We start from the raw sequence: 14,244 nt of genomic DNA on the forward strand, positions 1-14,244 counted from the left end.
AAATGTTTAATTAATGTCATTCAAACTATTAAGGTTTTGTTCAATGTTTGGAAAAAAAGTTTAAGTTCAATGTTATGCAATTTCTTTCACAGCACTGTAATAACATGAAGCCTTGTTTTTATATAAAACAGGTTTATTTACACAGAGAAATGCTAAAGTTTCTGAGAACATGCTAAAAAAACAACTGTAACAACCTTCCATTTTGAAATTTCACGGTAAGGTTAATGAACTTTCATTTTTAAGGCTAGATTTTCTGAGCACTTGTAGTATGATGAACTACCAATCCACTTTACTTGTTCCTTCTGTAGGAATGTGGATTAGGATCGCAGATTTGGAGCATATTGCTCTGTTGTCCTAGGACTCTCACAGGGCACCTCTGAATTCTCAAATTCAGTCTCAGGCAGTACAGAACCCTGGAGCAGCTCCTATGCCACATCTTGAAAAGCTGCTTTTCAAAGGCTGGTCTGGAAAAAAAAAGCAGTGGGCTGTTTTCTGGTCTCCCCTATTCCTCTCAGTCACCTGCACATTGCCCTAATCAGAGACAGACCATCCAGTCAGACAGGACCACCCTTCCAACCGAATGCACATTTGCAACGCGTCCCCTTGCGTGCCCTGAATGCCCCAGCACCACTGAGCGGTCACATCCGTGCTTCACAGATCAGCAGCTCCTGGGTGCTTGGTTGTGTGGTTTTGTCTTCTTTTTTTTTTCTTTTCCATTATCCAAATGACTTACTGCCTTCTTCATATGGGTCTGTGGGTTACGGTGCACTTTGGAATATCAAGTGACTTAATTAAACACTAAGCCCTAAACTCCAAATTTTGAAAACATTAAACTGCCATTCTAGTTTTAAAATAAATACTGTAACCTGACAATAGCTGTTTACGCAAAAGTCAAATGGATGCACGGAGCCAGTGTTCAAATCCGTAACAAACACAGGGCGTATCCTTCAGAAAAAAGGCTGATCCAGCTGTTTAACTGGCTGTCCAGTCATCCATTCATTCCATTAAAAAAAAAAAAGTCTCCTTCGCTGTTAACAGCATCTCCAGCAAAGGTGTAATGTTGTATTGTTAAGACGGGCATCTCGCAGTTTCTCACCTCTGCCAACTAATGTGTCAGCCTCTAGTTCAGAAGGAACATGAAATATTACTTTCTTGCAAGCTTCACAGCACAAACTCAGTACCTAGAAAACAAATTAAGAAATCAGGAAAAAAAATAATAATAATTATATGGTATTTTGAATAATAACTACAGACACTGAAGCTGCCTTTGGTTCATTTGGTTTTTTTAAGACAAGCCAGCGAAATGGCACAGAAAGCACTCTTCAGCTAAAAACTCAGGTACTATGCAGCACAGCATGTAAAGTTTCAAACTGGAAACAAGATCTGACTACTGCTCCTGGATCTGTCCATGGCTTGTGGGTTGTTTTTCTTCTAAAATCACAGCAGCACTGACATTAACAGCAAGAGTTTCCTTTGACTAGAAGATTTCAACTACACTATTACGTTAGCAGTGGAAAGGTAAAATACAGCTTCGCCGTGCACTCTCTCCAGTAGCATTCTTGGCCAATTTAGATCCAGCGTCTCTACGTATTAAGGTTCAATCCATCAACACTCACTTTGCTAGAACTGTGGTGATGCTTAACATTAAAGGGAGAAGTGTCTTATGAAAACCCCATGACGACACTTGCACTTCCATATCACTTCGCATCTTCAAAGTACATTCTCAACAAACTAATTAAATCTAGCTTCACCAATTAGATCTGACATAAATAAAACGTGGTGTATCACAGCAGTCCACTCCCATATAACCAGTTACCAAATGGGGTCCTCCTCAAAATTCAAATGAGCAGTAGATAACCAGACATTTTTATAAAAAGAATCATATGGAGGTACAAAGATTTTCCTCAGCACAGAGCAATTTAGCTCTGACCTCAGATTATATATATATATATATATATGTATGTGTGTGTATATATATCTTGCCTAGTTTCTATCCAGATGTTTAAAATTGTAATCCAAAAATCACACAGCCAATTAAACAAAGAAATAGAGAAATGTAAATAAATGTAGTCACCCTTTTAAGTACATTTATTCTTTCAGGATGAAAGTCTAGCAAAAAGGAAAGTAATTTTTATTTTGCACATACCTTTAGGATTAAAGGTATAAAAAAGTAAATATCTAATGGAAATTCTGAAAATGACTTGTGATGCTTATTAAGAAAATATTTAAATAAAAATACTTTAAAATCTTTAGGACATTAGGAACCTTTAGAAGAGCTTAAAAAAAATAAAGTTGAAATGTGGATTTTAATCATTGCATTAAAGCAATTTAAATGCTGTGTCTACATCATAAAAGCTCTTCATACTGTTCGTTATTTATAAACACAGATACGAAAATATGTATGTATAAAACAATTTAAACATCGCTGCTTATGTACGAGACAGACTCTCTCTCCTGATAGATGCTGTATTAGTTTTTAAGTTATTAAAATCACAATATCTTATGACATTGTTCTAAGATATTTTAAGAATCAATGACATCTAATTTTGAAATAGTAATGCCAAGCTAGTCTGATGTCAGCGTGAAGAACTATTGAGGAGTTAAAGCAGTGTAAATGGTAGTTATTCGTGGATGTCAAGATATAAGGAAACACCAGGTAAAAATAAGCTGTGATGTCCTTTCACCTTATACAAAAAAGACACTTCAGCAGTTTTTTGGGTTTGGGTGTTGGTTTTTTTCTACTTGACAGGGGAATTTCTTTCACTTTTTTTTTTTTTTTTTAATTACATGTATGAATAAACTCGCTTGGGTTTCTTTGGGTTTTATTATTAATATCCTAGCAAAGGCAGGCACGCATAGTGTCTGGAATAGTAACACATTCATTAAAATGTGCATATATAACTAATATAAAAATAATAAATTCAGTGCTTCAACACTACCGAGTACTTTTCCTTCCGGCTCAAACGATCACCTGCCCTCTTTTCGATCACCTGCCCTCTTTTCGTGAGCGCAATAAGAAGAAAGGGGGTAAGAAACAAAAGACAAATCACTCATCCCCTAAAAAAAAAAAAAAAAAAAAAAAAAGAGAGAGAACTTCCCCGCTCTCCCCGCCGATGGCCCTTCTGTAGCTGATAATTACGTACAAACACGGTAAATTCAAAGTAAAGGAGATCCCTGAAATTGTTCAATGCACAGCTAACTCTTCCAGAGGAGCTTAACACACTCCACACCACGGGCACAACCCTTCCCACGGAAAAGGGACAACCGTCGGGGGGGAGAGCAGAGGAGGAAGCCTTAGCTAAGACGAGCCGCCGTATAGTTTTTTCTATGAATGACCAGAAGCAGCAAGAGCGACCGGAGCGTGTGTCCACCGCGTACCCTCACGGCACTCGCCCCGGGCCGCCCGACCGTCGCTCCCAGAGTCAACCCAACGACCCTCCGCCGAGACCCCCCGTCCCCGAGACGCGCCCCGGGGCCGGGCAGCCACCGCGCTCCCCCGCCGCGGGGCTTGGGCTGCCGGCCGCTCCCGCGCCCGCCGACCCCGCGGAGGGGAAAGCTTCCCGGGGACAGAGCGCCAGGGATCAGCCCCGCCGAAGTCCTTCCTCCTCGGGCGCTGCGCACCCGCGCTGAAGCAAGTCACCGCCCGGAGGCCGCGCACCGCCGCCGGCCCGCTCCGCTTACCCCCCCCCCCCCCCCCCCCGCACCGCGGCGCCCACCCTCTCGCCCCACTCGCTCGCTCGCTCACTCACCAGGAGGCCGAGGACGAGGCGGGGGGCTGCGGGGGCCATGGTGCGCAAGGCGGGAGCCGCCGCCGTCGTCGTCGTCGTCCGTGCTGCCGCGGCGAGCGAGCGAGTGCGCGGTGGCGGTGCCGGAGGAGGCGGAGGTGGCGTGTCTCGGCGGTGGGCCGTCTCCCTCTGTCCCCTCCCGTCTGCCAGAAGAGCCGGCCGGTGGGGAGGGTGGGACCGCGCGCAGCGGCGGCGACTTTAATTACTTCTTTTTTTTTTTTTTTTTTTTTTTTTTTTTACACCCACACCACCACCCCTCCACCTTTTGGGTAATGCCTGTCCCGGGCACGGCGCTGGGACGCCCTGCCCGCCCACCGCCGCGGCGAGGCGCTGCCCCTCCCTCCCTCTCCTCCCCGCCCCTCCCCGCCCCGCAGCGGCGCCGGCTGTGCGCGGAGCAGCGCGGAGATGCGCCGGGGGAGGCTCATCTCCGCCCGTCCCCGCGGTCCTCCTGCCCCGGTGCGCAGCTCCCGGGCGCGGCCCCCGCCCCGCCCCGCCGTCCCGCGCCGCACTGCGCGGGGACCAGCGCGCCGCAACGCGCGTAGCGACCGCGGCCGCGGATCTCGCCGGTCTCAGCCCCCGGCCGCCATCGCGCACGCAGGCCCGGCCGGGTCGGGAGGCCGGTCGGAGGAGTGCGGGGGCGTTACCGCGGGCGCACCCTCCGGGTCTTTTCGGCCGGATTTCTTTTTTTTTTTTTTTTTTTTTTTTGGGGCGGGGGGGGGGATGGGGGGTATTCTGCTTTGTTCCAGGGAGCGTGTGCTCACCTGCGTCTCCTGGGTTTCGGAGCGGCTTCAGATGAATAAAAGCAAAAATAAAGGGGGAAACGTGGTTGCGCACACTGGAGGTGGGCTTTCCGAGGAAGCGCCCTGCGGTTGGAAGACCTTTCAGCCTGAGCGGGGAATGGCGTTTCTAGTGCAAGCTAGTAGGGACAGGGATTTGTATTTCACGCTTTGCTTCAGAAACGGTTACCACCGAGTTGTAACCTTTTTTATCTGCCGATCCCAAAGCACGTCAAAAAGGAGATCAGGTGGATTGGTAGATACAGGTCAATATTAATTTACGCTTAAATGCACAATTAAGAAGGAAACATCCGAAAAAAGCTTTCCCGTTTCCACTATTTCAAGCTAATAAGGGGCATCAATGACCTTGTTGCATCCAAAAGCGCGAGACATTCACTTCCCGAGGTCACCAGTACTGTAGGCGGCAAGGAGGCGGGGAGAGGTGTAACCATCAGGCGGTTGCGGTGGGACGCTTGCGCCTTTGTGCGGGCACAAGAAACGCCGGAATGGCCGAAGCCACGGCCGTGCCCCCCACCCTCTAGAGGCGTGTGCCCTATGGATTGGTTACAACTGAGTGCATCCTGGGCCCAGCGTGCTGGGAAAGCGAGAGGTGCGTTGGAAGAGTTCCTTGGGCATAGGGCAGCGTGATAACCTGCGGTAACGTGCGATAATCTGTGATAACATTGGCAGCTGCGTGCTGCAGTACCCCATGGCCCGCTGGTGTTGCGGGCTGGCTTTGCTGATCGTCGCACCGTAAACGTACAACATTGCGGCAAACCCCATTGTACAGACTCGGTGGCAGCGGAGGGAAAACGGCTGCAACGTTTAATTTTTTCGTTTGAACTGGTAAAGCCTGATTTGTCTCAAGAAGCAACCTCGTACCCCTGGCCTTCGGTTAGCTTAACCTGGCGCGTCCCACCTCAGGCGTTCACGTAAGCACCCTGCGAGAGCCCGCGGCCCCCGGCGGTCCCCTGCAGCCGTACCCAACCCTTCACTTTGCCGCAGTGGGTTTCGCAGCTAGGTGGGAAGCACGGGGCCTAATTTCTAAATATTTTAATTCGTTTTGCTCCGTTCCAGTAATTGTGGACATGGAAAGGGAATGAATTTGTCTGAACCTGCAATAACTTCCAAACGTAATAACCCAGAATACTAACCTTGTGGTCAGAACTTCATTTTTTGAGCTTTTTAATTCTTTGTTTAGTGTCAGTGTGGGACAAACCCACATCTGTCAGAATAGGTGCCTAGAGTCGGTTGACCCAGACTGTCTATTCCAAAGCCCTAATTAACAATCTTAAAACTCTGGCCTGGCTTTGTACCACTCGTGTTTTCCTCCTCCTACATGCCGTTCAGTGCTCGCAGTAGCACACTGGACCCCTGCAGCGAACGTGAATCTCCTTCTGTGGTTGCGAGGACTCTGCAGGAGTTCAAGGGGAAACCGGGCAAATACTGGCAGGAGAGATCCAGGCAGGAATAGCAACGGGATGGGGTCACGGTATCCTCAGCCCAGGGCTGCTGGAAGCATCGCAGCTGGCAGCCGCCTTCTTACTTTTCCTGGGCATCGGCTTACGGCCAGGGCTGGAGACGGCACGCTGGGCTGGGTAGGCTGTTGGGTCTGAGACGACATGGTTGGTCGCTCATGTGGTCCTGCGCTTCCGTGAGGCTCTCCCAGAAATTCTGGAGCCTTCCGTAGTGTCGGTAGCGTCAAAGTTGCTCTGCTGTTCAAAAATCCAGTTGGAAATTCCACCCGAGTGAGTAAATGCCTTTCTATCGCAGCACCTTTTAGAGTCATTCACGCCTTCTTCATCACCAGGAAGCATTTGTGCAGCAGAGAGGTATTTGACAATGGGCTGGCCTGCCCATCGGAAGAGTTCTGTTGTGTAACTGCAGTAAATCCCTGCCCTATTTGCTAGGTATCCGTGAGCTTATGGACACATTTCAAGGCTTTTGTTTGAACGTGAGGAATCTCTCATAGCTGGAGCTCTGAATTAACTTTCTTCCTTCGCATCACTTTTGACCACGGGCGTGCATGGATATGCTTATATTTAAAGTTCCTGTGAGTGCATTCTTAGGACTAGAGTCAAGGAACAAGAACGTGGGGGAGAAGCAATCCTTCGTTTCATGCTACTTTAGGCACAGAGACCCTACAAATGTTCACAACAGAGTTACATGATTGCAGAGTGAATCTTCCAATGGTGTTAAGCCAACTTTTGATACCATTATGCATCATAGACCTGGGGGGAAAAAAAAAAAAAGAAAAAAAAAAGAAGTTACTTGCGATTTGGTTAGCTTGGACCACACTTAGTATATAAGATTATTAAAGTATAGGCTCAGTGAGCACAAGAATACATATGAAATATTGGAGAAGAATTAGTGTGGCTACTATAGAGGAAAGTTCTGTCTCACAACTCAACTGCAGTGTAATGCTGGACTCAATAAACGTGTTGCTAAGTTTCACCTTATCAGTGCAGGAGACTTTTTGAAAAGTTTGATAAAGCCCATCACCAGAAAAATCCTAGTGACAATTGCAATAGGAGGAGAGGTATTACTGTGATCATAGGTGGTTTAAAAAGGGGGAAAGAAGACTTAGGGAAGTTCTGCTGTAGGGAAGGTTGACATCTGGAACCTGTCCATATATTCATAAAAGATGTGGGAAAGGAGATTAATAGTAACACAGTAACAGTTGAGAATTAGTCATATTCTTGACAGCCAAAATCTTAAGTCTGACTACTCAAAGTTGCACAAGAATATTACCATATTGAGTGAACAGGTGATAAATTGATAACTGAAATTTTAAATTAATGTAATAATGGAAAAATTAACTACAGTGGTAAGAACAGAATGACAGGGTCTAGCCTTGCCATTGCCTCACTGAGAATAGATTTGGGATAGTTCTCTGGGAATATATAACATGAGCTCAGTGACCAATGTCACTCAAAGAGAAATACAACAGCAGTAATTACTTGGAAAGAAACAACACAAACCCCTTTAATTTTATATATTCTTTGTAAGCACAGATACCTTCATATATTAAAAACAGTTTGCAATTCTATTAACCCATTTCATAAAAGGAATAGTAGAAGAAGAAACGGTACAAAAAAAAACAACAAGAAAACATTGTGGTTAGGAAGACTAAGTGGAGCAGGATTCTCGAGCTTGGAAAAAAATAGTGGTATGATAGAGGTCTGCCCAACTGGTAATGATACAGAGAAGAGGAGTTGGGAAGGACTGCTTAGGTTTTTTCATAATCCAAGTACCAGGATAATTAGCCCATGGATGTTAAAAGCAGTGCCACATTTGGTTCAGAAAGTTATAAAATCGTTATTGTTGGAAGCTGGCAGGGTATATGATAGGAAGGATATTCAATGTTTTCTGATTTCTACTCCTTTTCTCTAAAAATCAGCTACTTTCTGCTGCTGAGGGCAGCAGACAATCGAGCTAGAAGAGCAAACCAGTTCTTACTGCTTCCTTAGCTAGTTCAGAGCGTTTTCCTGGCTGGCTGTGCTCAACTCCTCACAACACATGGAGCAATAGAACACCGGCAAAGGATTGGGGAAACATGGAGGCCACTTTTCCCTGTGCAACGGGATGGTGCAACCTATGCTAGTCAAGTAACTGAGAACCTCCAGCCAGATGTTTATGTTGGAAGCATGCTTGGATGTGAAATTTGCTTCCTTGGGAGGACACCTCAGAAGACAGAGGCCCAGCGCATATTTGGTCAGGGGTTTCTGTTACTGTGCATTGTTAATAAAATGTGCTAGATGTTCTTCATTTAGGTCAGGCATACTAATTACCTTAAGGGTGCCTGGACAATAAACAACAATGACCCTAACTGAGAAACTAATTAGCTTTGAAAATATGGCTTTCTTAATCATCAAAGAAGATGGGATAAAGGTCATCTTTAATTTAGAGAATAATTATTATCAGTGGTCTGAAGCTTTACACATGACTCATTCCCATACCAGGGTTGGATTGAATAAGACTCTGGAGCCTATAGCCTCATGCTTTTGCACTTCTCTTTTTCTCATAATAAAATGCAAGCATACTCTGAAATTTAAGATGAAATCTCCGATTCTAAAATTGCTTTCATTTAAATGTTTGTCTAAACATTAAGTTTTACATCACAGAATAATAAAATGCACCTTCTGTACTTAAGCTAGCTTTTCTTGTTTGTGCTTAGTAATTCTCGTTATTATTCTTATATGAAAACCACTATTTGCCTAGCAGAAGGTGCGCTTTTCATTATTTCAGTGTACCTATTGTCACGGCAGATCTTGATTTTCTTTTTTGGGAGTGGGAAATAATCAGATATTTCATTCTGCTATTTCAAACAAATGCTAGATAGTTTCTTTCCTTGCCATTTAAATATATATACCTCCAGATCTTTATATAAAAAGATCTTTCTAGATATTGATACATTTTATTAAATGTTTTTGTTTTAATAAAATCAGTTTAAATACAGATAATTAATGTTTAAATTAAATTGAAAAAAAATATTTAATATTGCATGGGCATATTTAACACTTGGATAAAAAAATGTCTCTTCAGGTGAAATGCCAGGAAAATAGTGGCTGCCATGTCAGTTTATTTGGCCAGTTTATTTGGAAGCAAGGAACCAGAATATTCTGCCTCTAAGTGACAATAAAGGAAATATTAAAGTTTTTCTTGTCATGTTCAGGCCAAAACCAAGAACAAAAGGAAGCAAAGAGCTCACGTTAAAAGTAGCTTCTTCAAAATTAGATCAAAAACTTGGTCCAAAACAAAAGAATTTAAAAGGAGGTGGTTGGTGACAAAGTGACATAAACTAACCTAATGCAGAAAATTCAGCAGTAGGAGTCAAAATACGCCTTGTAAATAAGAAATTCAGTGGAGCTTTTTTGTGTGTTTAACAAGTTCCTCTAAATGCTGCTTCTTCCTCTTTTCTTTTGATATGGGAAATGACAGAGAAAGATCTACCATAGGTAATATGATCTGGACAGTCAAGTGGTAGGTATGATAAGAACTAATGGTACTTATAACTAATCTTCACTATTACCAAAGTGTAAGTATTTGTTTTCTAGAAGTGTACACACTTGGTCCTGAATTAGAAGAAAAAGCATAAACAGCTTTCAGTGCAGAAACCCCTCACAGTAAAGATTACTGTTGTTTCTCAGAAAATCTTAAGTCATGACTCGGGCATTTGAAAAGCAAGTGGAAACTTAAAAACTATTAGGTATAGAAGAGAGGATGCAAAATAGAAAACACAGTCATGCCACTGTGTAAATCCACGGATTTACACTTTGAATACTGCGTGCTGGTCCAGTCATCTCAGAAAACACCTACAGGAGGTAGAGAAGCTGTCAAGAATGGAAATAAAAATGAGTGGTTTTCATATATGAAACTAAAGGTTGTATCAGCAATGGAAGACAGTGGGTGGAAGGTCAGATGTGTGTGAGGAAAAGGACTATAACAGAGATTTGCAATGTAAGAAGTGACATAGAGAGAAAAATAGAGAATGTTTAGTCACAGTTTCTTGCAAGCAGAGAATTTAGAAGGTATTGAAGGACATGATCAGCCACTAGAGATAAATAAAAGCAGGCAATTATTTTTAAAGTAAATAATCAAATGGTGCCACTCACTGCTGTCATATTATGGAGGACAGAAGCACAAATACGTCAGAAAAAGGATAAGAAAAAAGTAACAGAGCGTGTGCTCAGCAGTGGTTGCTAGAGACACAGGTCTGAACCCTTGACTGTAGAAGTCCCTAAATACTGATTGGCAGAGTTGGAGAGTATACAGGGAAAAGACCATACCACACATGCTTTGCTTCTTATAATTTCCCCCTAAGCATCAGTTAACTATCTGCTGTGAGAGATAGGATGAATTTAATGGACCTTCAATAGGATGTGGTAAAGCACTTTAATTTTATTCTCTTCTCATAAAGTCTGTCTGTTGAATTTTCCTAGAGGTCTAGTGGAGGTGAGGGTGTTAAGTGATAAGAGACAAATGTGATTTCTTGCTTTTTAAAAAGTTCATAGGGCACATTTAAAGTCTGGATTTAGTTCCGTATCATGCTTTCCTCTCTATTTTCCTAGTCACATATTAAGAAAATTATTTAAGAAAGCAGTATATCTAAATGGAAAAAAAATACAGCAGAATGAAATAGCTTGTTGAATATTTTTAAACAGGAAGTATTTGTTATGCACAGCTTTATTTTGTCTTGCATCAATGATGCATAATAAAATTGCATAGGAAGGGCTGATATGGGAGTTGCTTGAGTATTATTCATCAAATATTTTTTTCATGTACTATCTTTACTAATCCTATGACTCCCTTTTACTCACATCAGGTATCAAAACTGAAACTTCCTATATCCATATATACTTATGTGTAAGAGAACAATTAGATAGAAATCACTCAAAGAAGAGGTTATTCTAAAAAGAACAAGAGCACTCCCCTAACACGTTGGAGAGCTTTTATAATCTGCAAAACAGAGTTGGATACAGGTTAGAAAACTCTTTGCAACTATGAGAAAAATACATAGTAGTCTGAGTTAAATTTTAGATTTGCTAGACACACATTTGACAAAAAAAAAATGCTAACAGGTTACAGTAGTAATTAATCATACTATGATCGCACCTCAAATATTCTTGGAGACAATACCAGACAGATTTCTTTACTAAGTAAAAGAATGTAACTGCCATGTTAGATTTACTTTGAAAGCCATGAATCTTAATTTAAGAGCAGGAACTGAGCAGTGAGGAAAGTTGCTTGAGAAAGTAGTCTTGGAATGAGTGAGCACAGAGAGATTCAAAACTGCCACAGTATGGACCTGCTGTGTGGGGTAGACAAACAGGTTGGTAATAATTAAAGCTTCAGGTTTCAGGAGACCAAATTTTGAAGCTGCAAAGCGACCAAGAGGCACCCACGGACTGAAATGTGAGAGACACATGGAATCACATGAAGATAAAATTTCAATAGTCTGGGCTTGAGTTTTAAGCAGAAGAAGTATGTAGATAGGGAATAACTATGGACCTACCTGGACCACTAAACACCTAACACAGGACATTGCAGGTAATCAGAGAATTTACTGAAATGAGAAGGTTATCAAGCTATAGGTCGGAAAGTACAAAGATACAGTGAGAATGGCAAAATATCTGAGCTAGATCCTTCGAAGAAACTGAAGGAAATTATAAGAAGCTTTCTGACCACAGTACTATAGAGAACCTGGATTTTTGGGAGTGGTACTTTATTTAGTCCCCTTAGAGAACAGTCAGTGTGATAGATGTATCCAAAAGAATTCTTCATTTATCCTTAATACCATATGCTATAGCAGATTTTGAAAGGAAGAGTAACCAAGAACGTGGAGTAAATTCAATAAGATTTTGGCAAAAGTAGATTGTGTTGTTTTACACTATATCTTTCTTTGATATCCTTTAGGTGGGATCAGTGCGGTCAATTTAGTAATCTAGATATAAGTAAAACATTGATTCAAAGGAATTAAAATGAATATCAAAGGAAATTAAATGAAAGTGGGAAGTAAAACAAGGACTATGGAATGATTAACAAGACAGCTGAAGGGAAGACTATGATGAGATACATAGCTAAGAGAGTCGTCCAGATGGATAAAGGCTAGAAATTACATTTTCCAAGAACCAGTCTTGGAACAAGTTCCGCTTAATATCGTTGTTCATGATACTGCTTTAAAAAATTTAGAGTAATGTTTGCATTAATAATCCATGGTATGAATGATGCAACACTTGAAAAATCCTTCTAGTGTTGATAGGAACAGGTGGCTCACACATTGTGAACCGGTACTACAGAAGTAGGATAAAATAGCATAGTAGAAAGTAATGCACATAGGGACTAAATCCAGAATTTTTACTCTAAATTGAAGGCTTATCAACTGGACTTGGCACTTCAAGAGAGGGAACTGGATTTACTGACAGATCACAGGAGGACTATCCTGTCTAGAATGACAGGGACTCATTTTAAGATCACAAAAAAATTTCCAGTAAAGACTTGTGATTCAACCCCAGTCAGCAACTAAGCACCACGCAGCCACTCACTCACTACACCCCCACACCCAGTGGGATGGGGAAGAAAATCAGGAAAAGAAGTAAAACTTGTGGGTTGAGATAAGAATGGTTTAATAGAACAGAAAGGAAGAAACTAATAATGATAATGATAACAATATTAAAATGACAATAGTAATAATAAAAGGATTGGAATATACAAGTGATGCACAGGGCAATTGCTCACCACCTGACAACTGATGCCCACTTAGTTCCCGAGCAGCCCAGCCCCACTCCCTCCAGTTTATATACTGGGCATGATGTCCTATGGTCTGGAATACCCCTTTGGCCAGTTGGGGTCAGCTGTCCTGGCTGTGTCCCCTCCCAACTCCTTGTGCCCCTCCAGCCTTCCTGCTGGCTGGGCATGAGAAGCTGAAAAATCCTTGACATTAGACTAAACATTAATTAGCAACAACTGAAAACATCAGTGTTATCAACATTCTTCTCATACCAAACTCAAAAACATAGCGCTGTACCAGCTACTAGGAAGGCAATTAACTCTATCCCAGCCAAAAGGAGGACAGGACCATGGAATTTTAGCATTACAGTGCATAGTATTAGCAAGATGTTCTTTAAAATGTCACTTCAAGGATTTATCATCCACGCTTATATAATAATATAAATTTGAATAGAGATTTAATAATAGGAGAAGGTAGTTTAGAAAGCTAAAATCTATTTAACCTATCAAAGTGGAAGTTTTAGAGGGATATGATTATTCTTTAAAATTCATCTGGATGATCATCAGAGCTGGAGAGATTTTCAGGCATAATATTCTTACAAAATACATTGGACGTATAACGTCTGTAACTATTTAAAGAGTGAAACTGTAGGTCCTTTTCAAACGAAGTAAAATAAACAAGAAACCTTAATTGTTTAAATATGGTGCTTGTGAAGTTTATAAAGTGTTTTACAGACTCATACTTGCTTTTAATATGCTGGCAATATTTGTTGCAGTGTCTTTTATTGAATTCATTTTATCCCATGAATCATGGATTCACTTAATTTGTACATGAGGCAGGAAGGAATTTTTACAAGTTTTGATGCACAGCTTAGACTCCAGGGGAATTTTTATTCTTTTACTTCAAAGTTTGGAAGGTATCAAAGACTGGCAACAGTCAGGGATAAGATATCATCAATCATTAGACTTAGGATCAGAAAGTAATTTTCCCTCAGATCCCAGTATCATAAGCCCTTGTTTTGGAATTCCTCCTTTATTTTTGCATCTTTTTCTAGAATGCCGCATATTTTATTTCTTTGGATCAGATCATTTAAGAATATTTCATGCTCTGAGGCCAAAGCAACACTTCTCTCTCCAAGTGGAGAGAACACGCCCTGAGATACAGCTTTTTACAAAAAACCTAAACTTTTTGTAACAAATATCAGGAAGTGTCTGTGATGTCCTCCAGTGGATGTGCAAGGAAAGGTAGATGAACTACAGTTTCTAATGGATTATTCTGGAATTAATTTTGATTACAGACTGTAATATCATTCTCCACTGTGATGCTGGAGAGCTAGCTAGTGTTTACAACACGAATGAGTCTCTGCAAGGCTTTACTGCAACCTCACCAATAATACTGCTTTTAAAAGTCCTGTTAACTTTAGCAGAAGCAATTTTGGGATGCCCAGACACTT

Source organism: Accipiter gentilis, chromosome 2 (assembly GCF_929443795.1).
Source record: "Accipiter gentilis chromosome 2, bAccGen1.1, whole genome shotgun sequence".
Taxonomy (NCBI): domain Eukaryota; kingdom Metazoa; phylum Chordata; class Aves; order Accipitriformes; family Accipitridae; genus Astur; species Astur gentilis.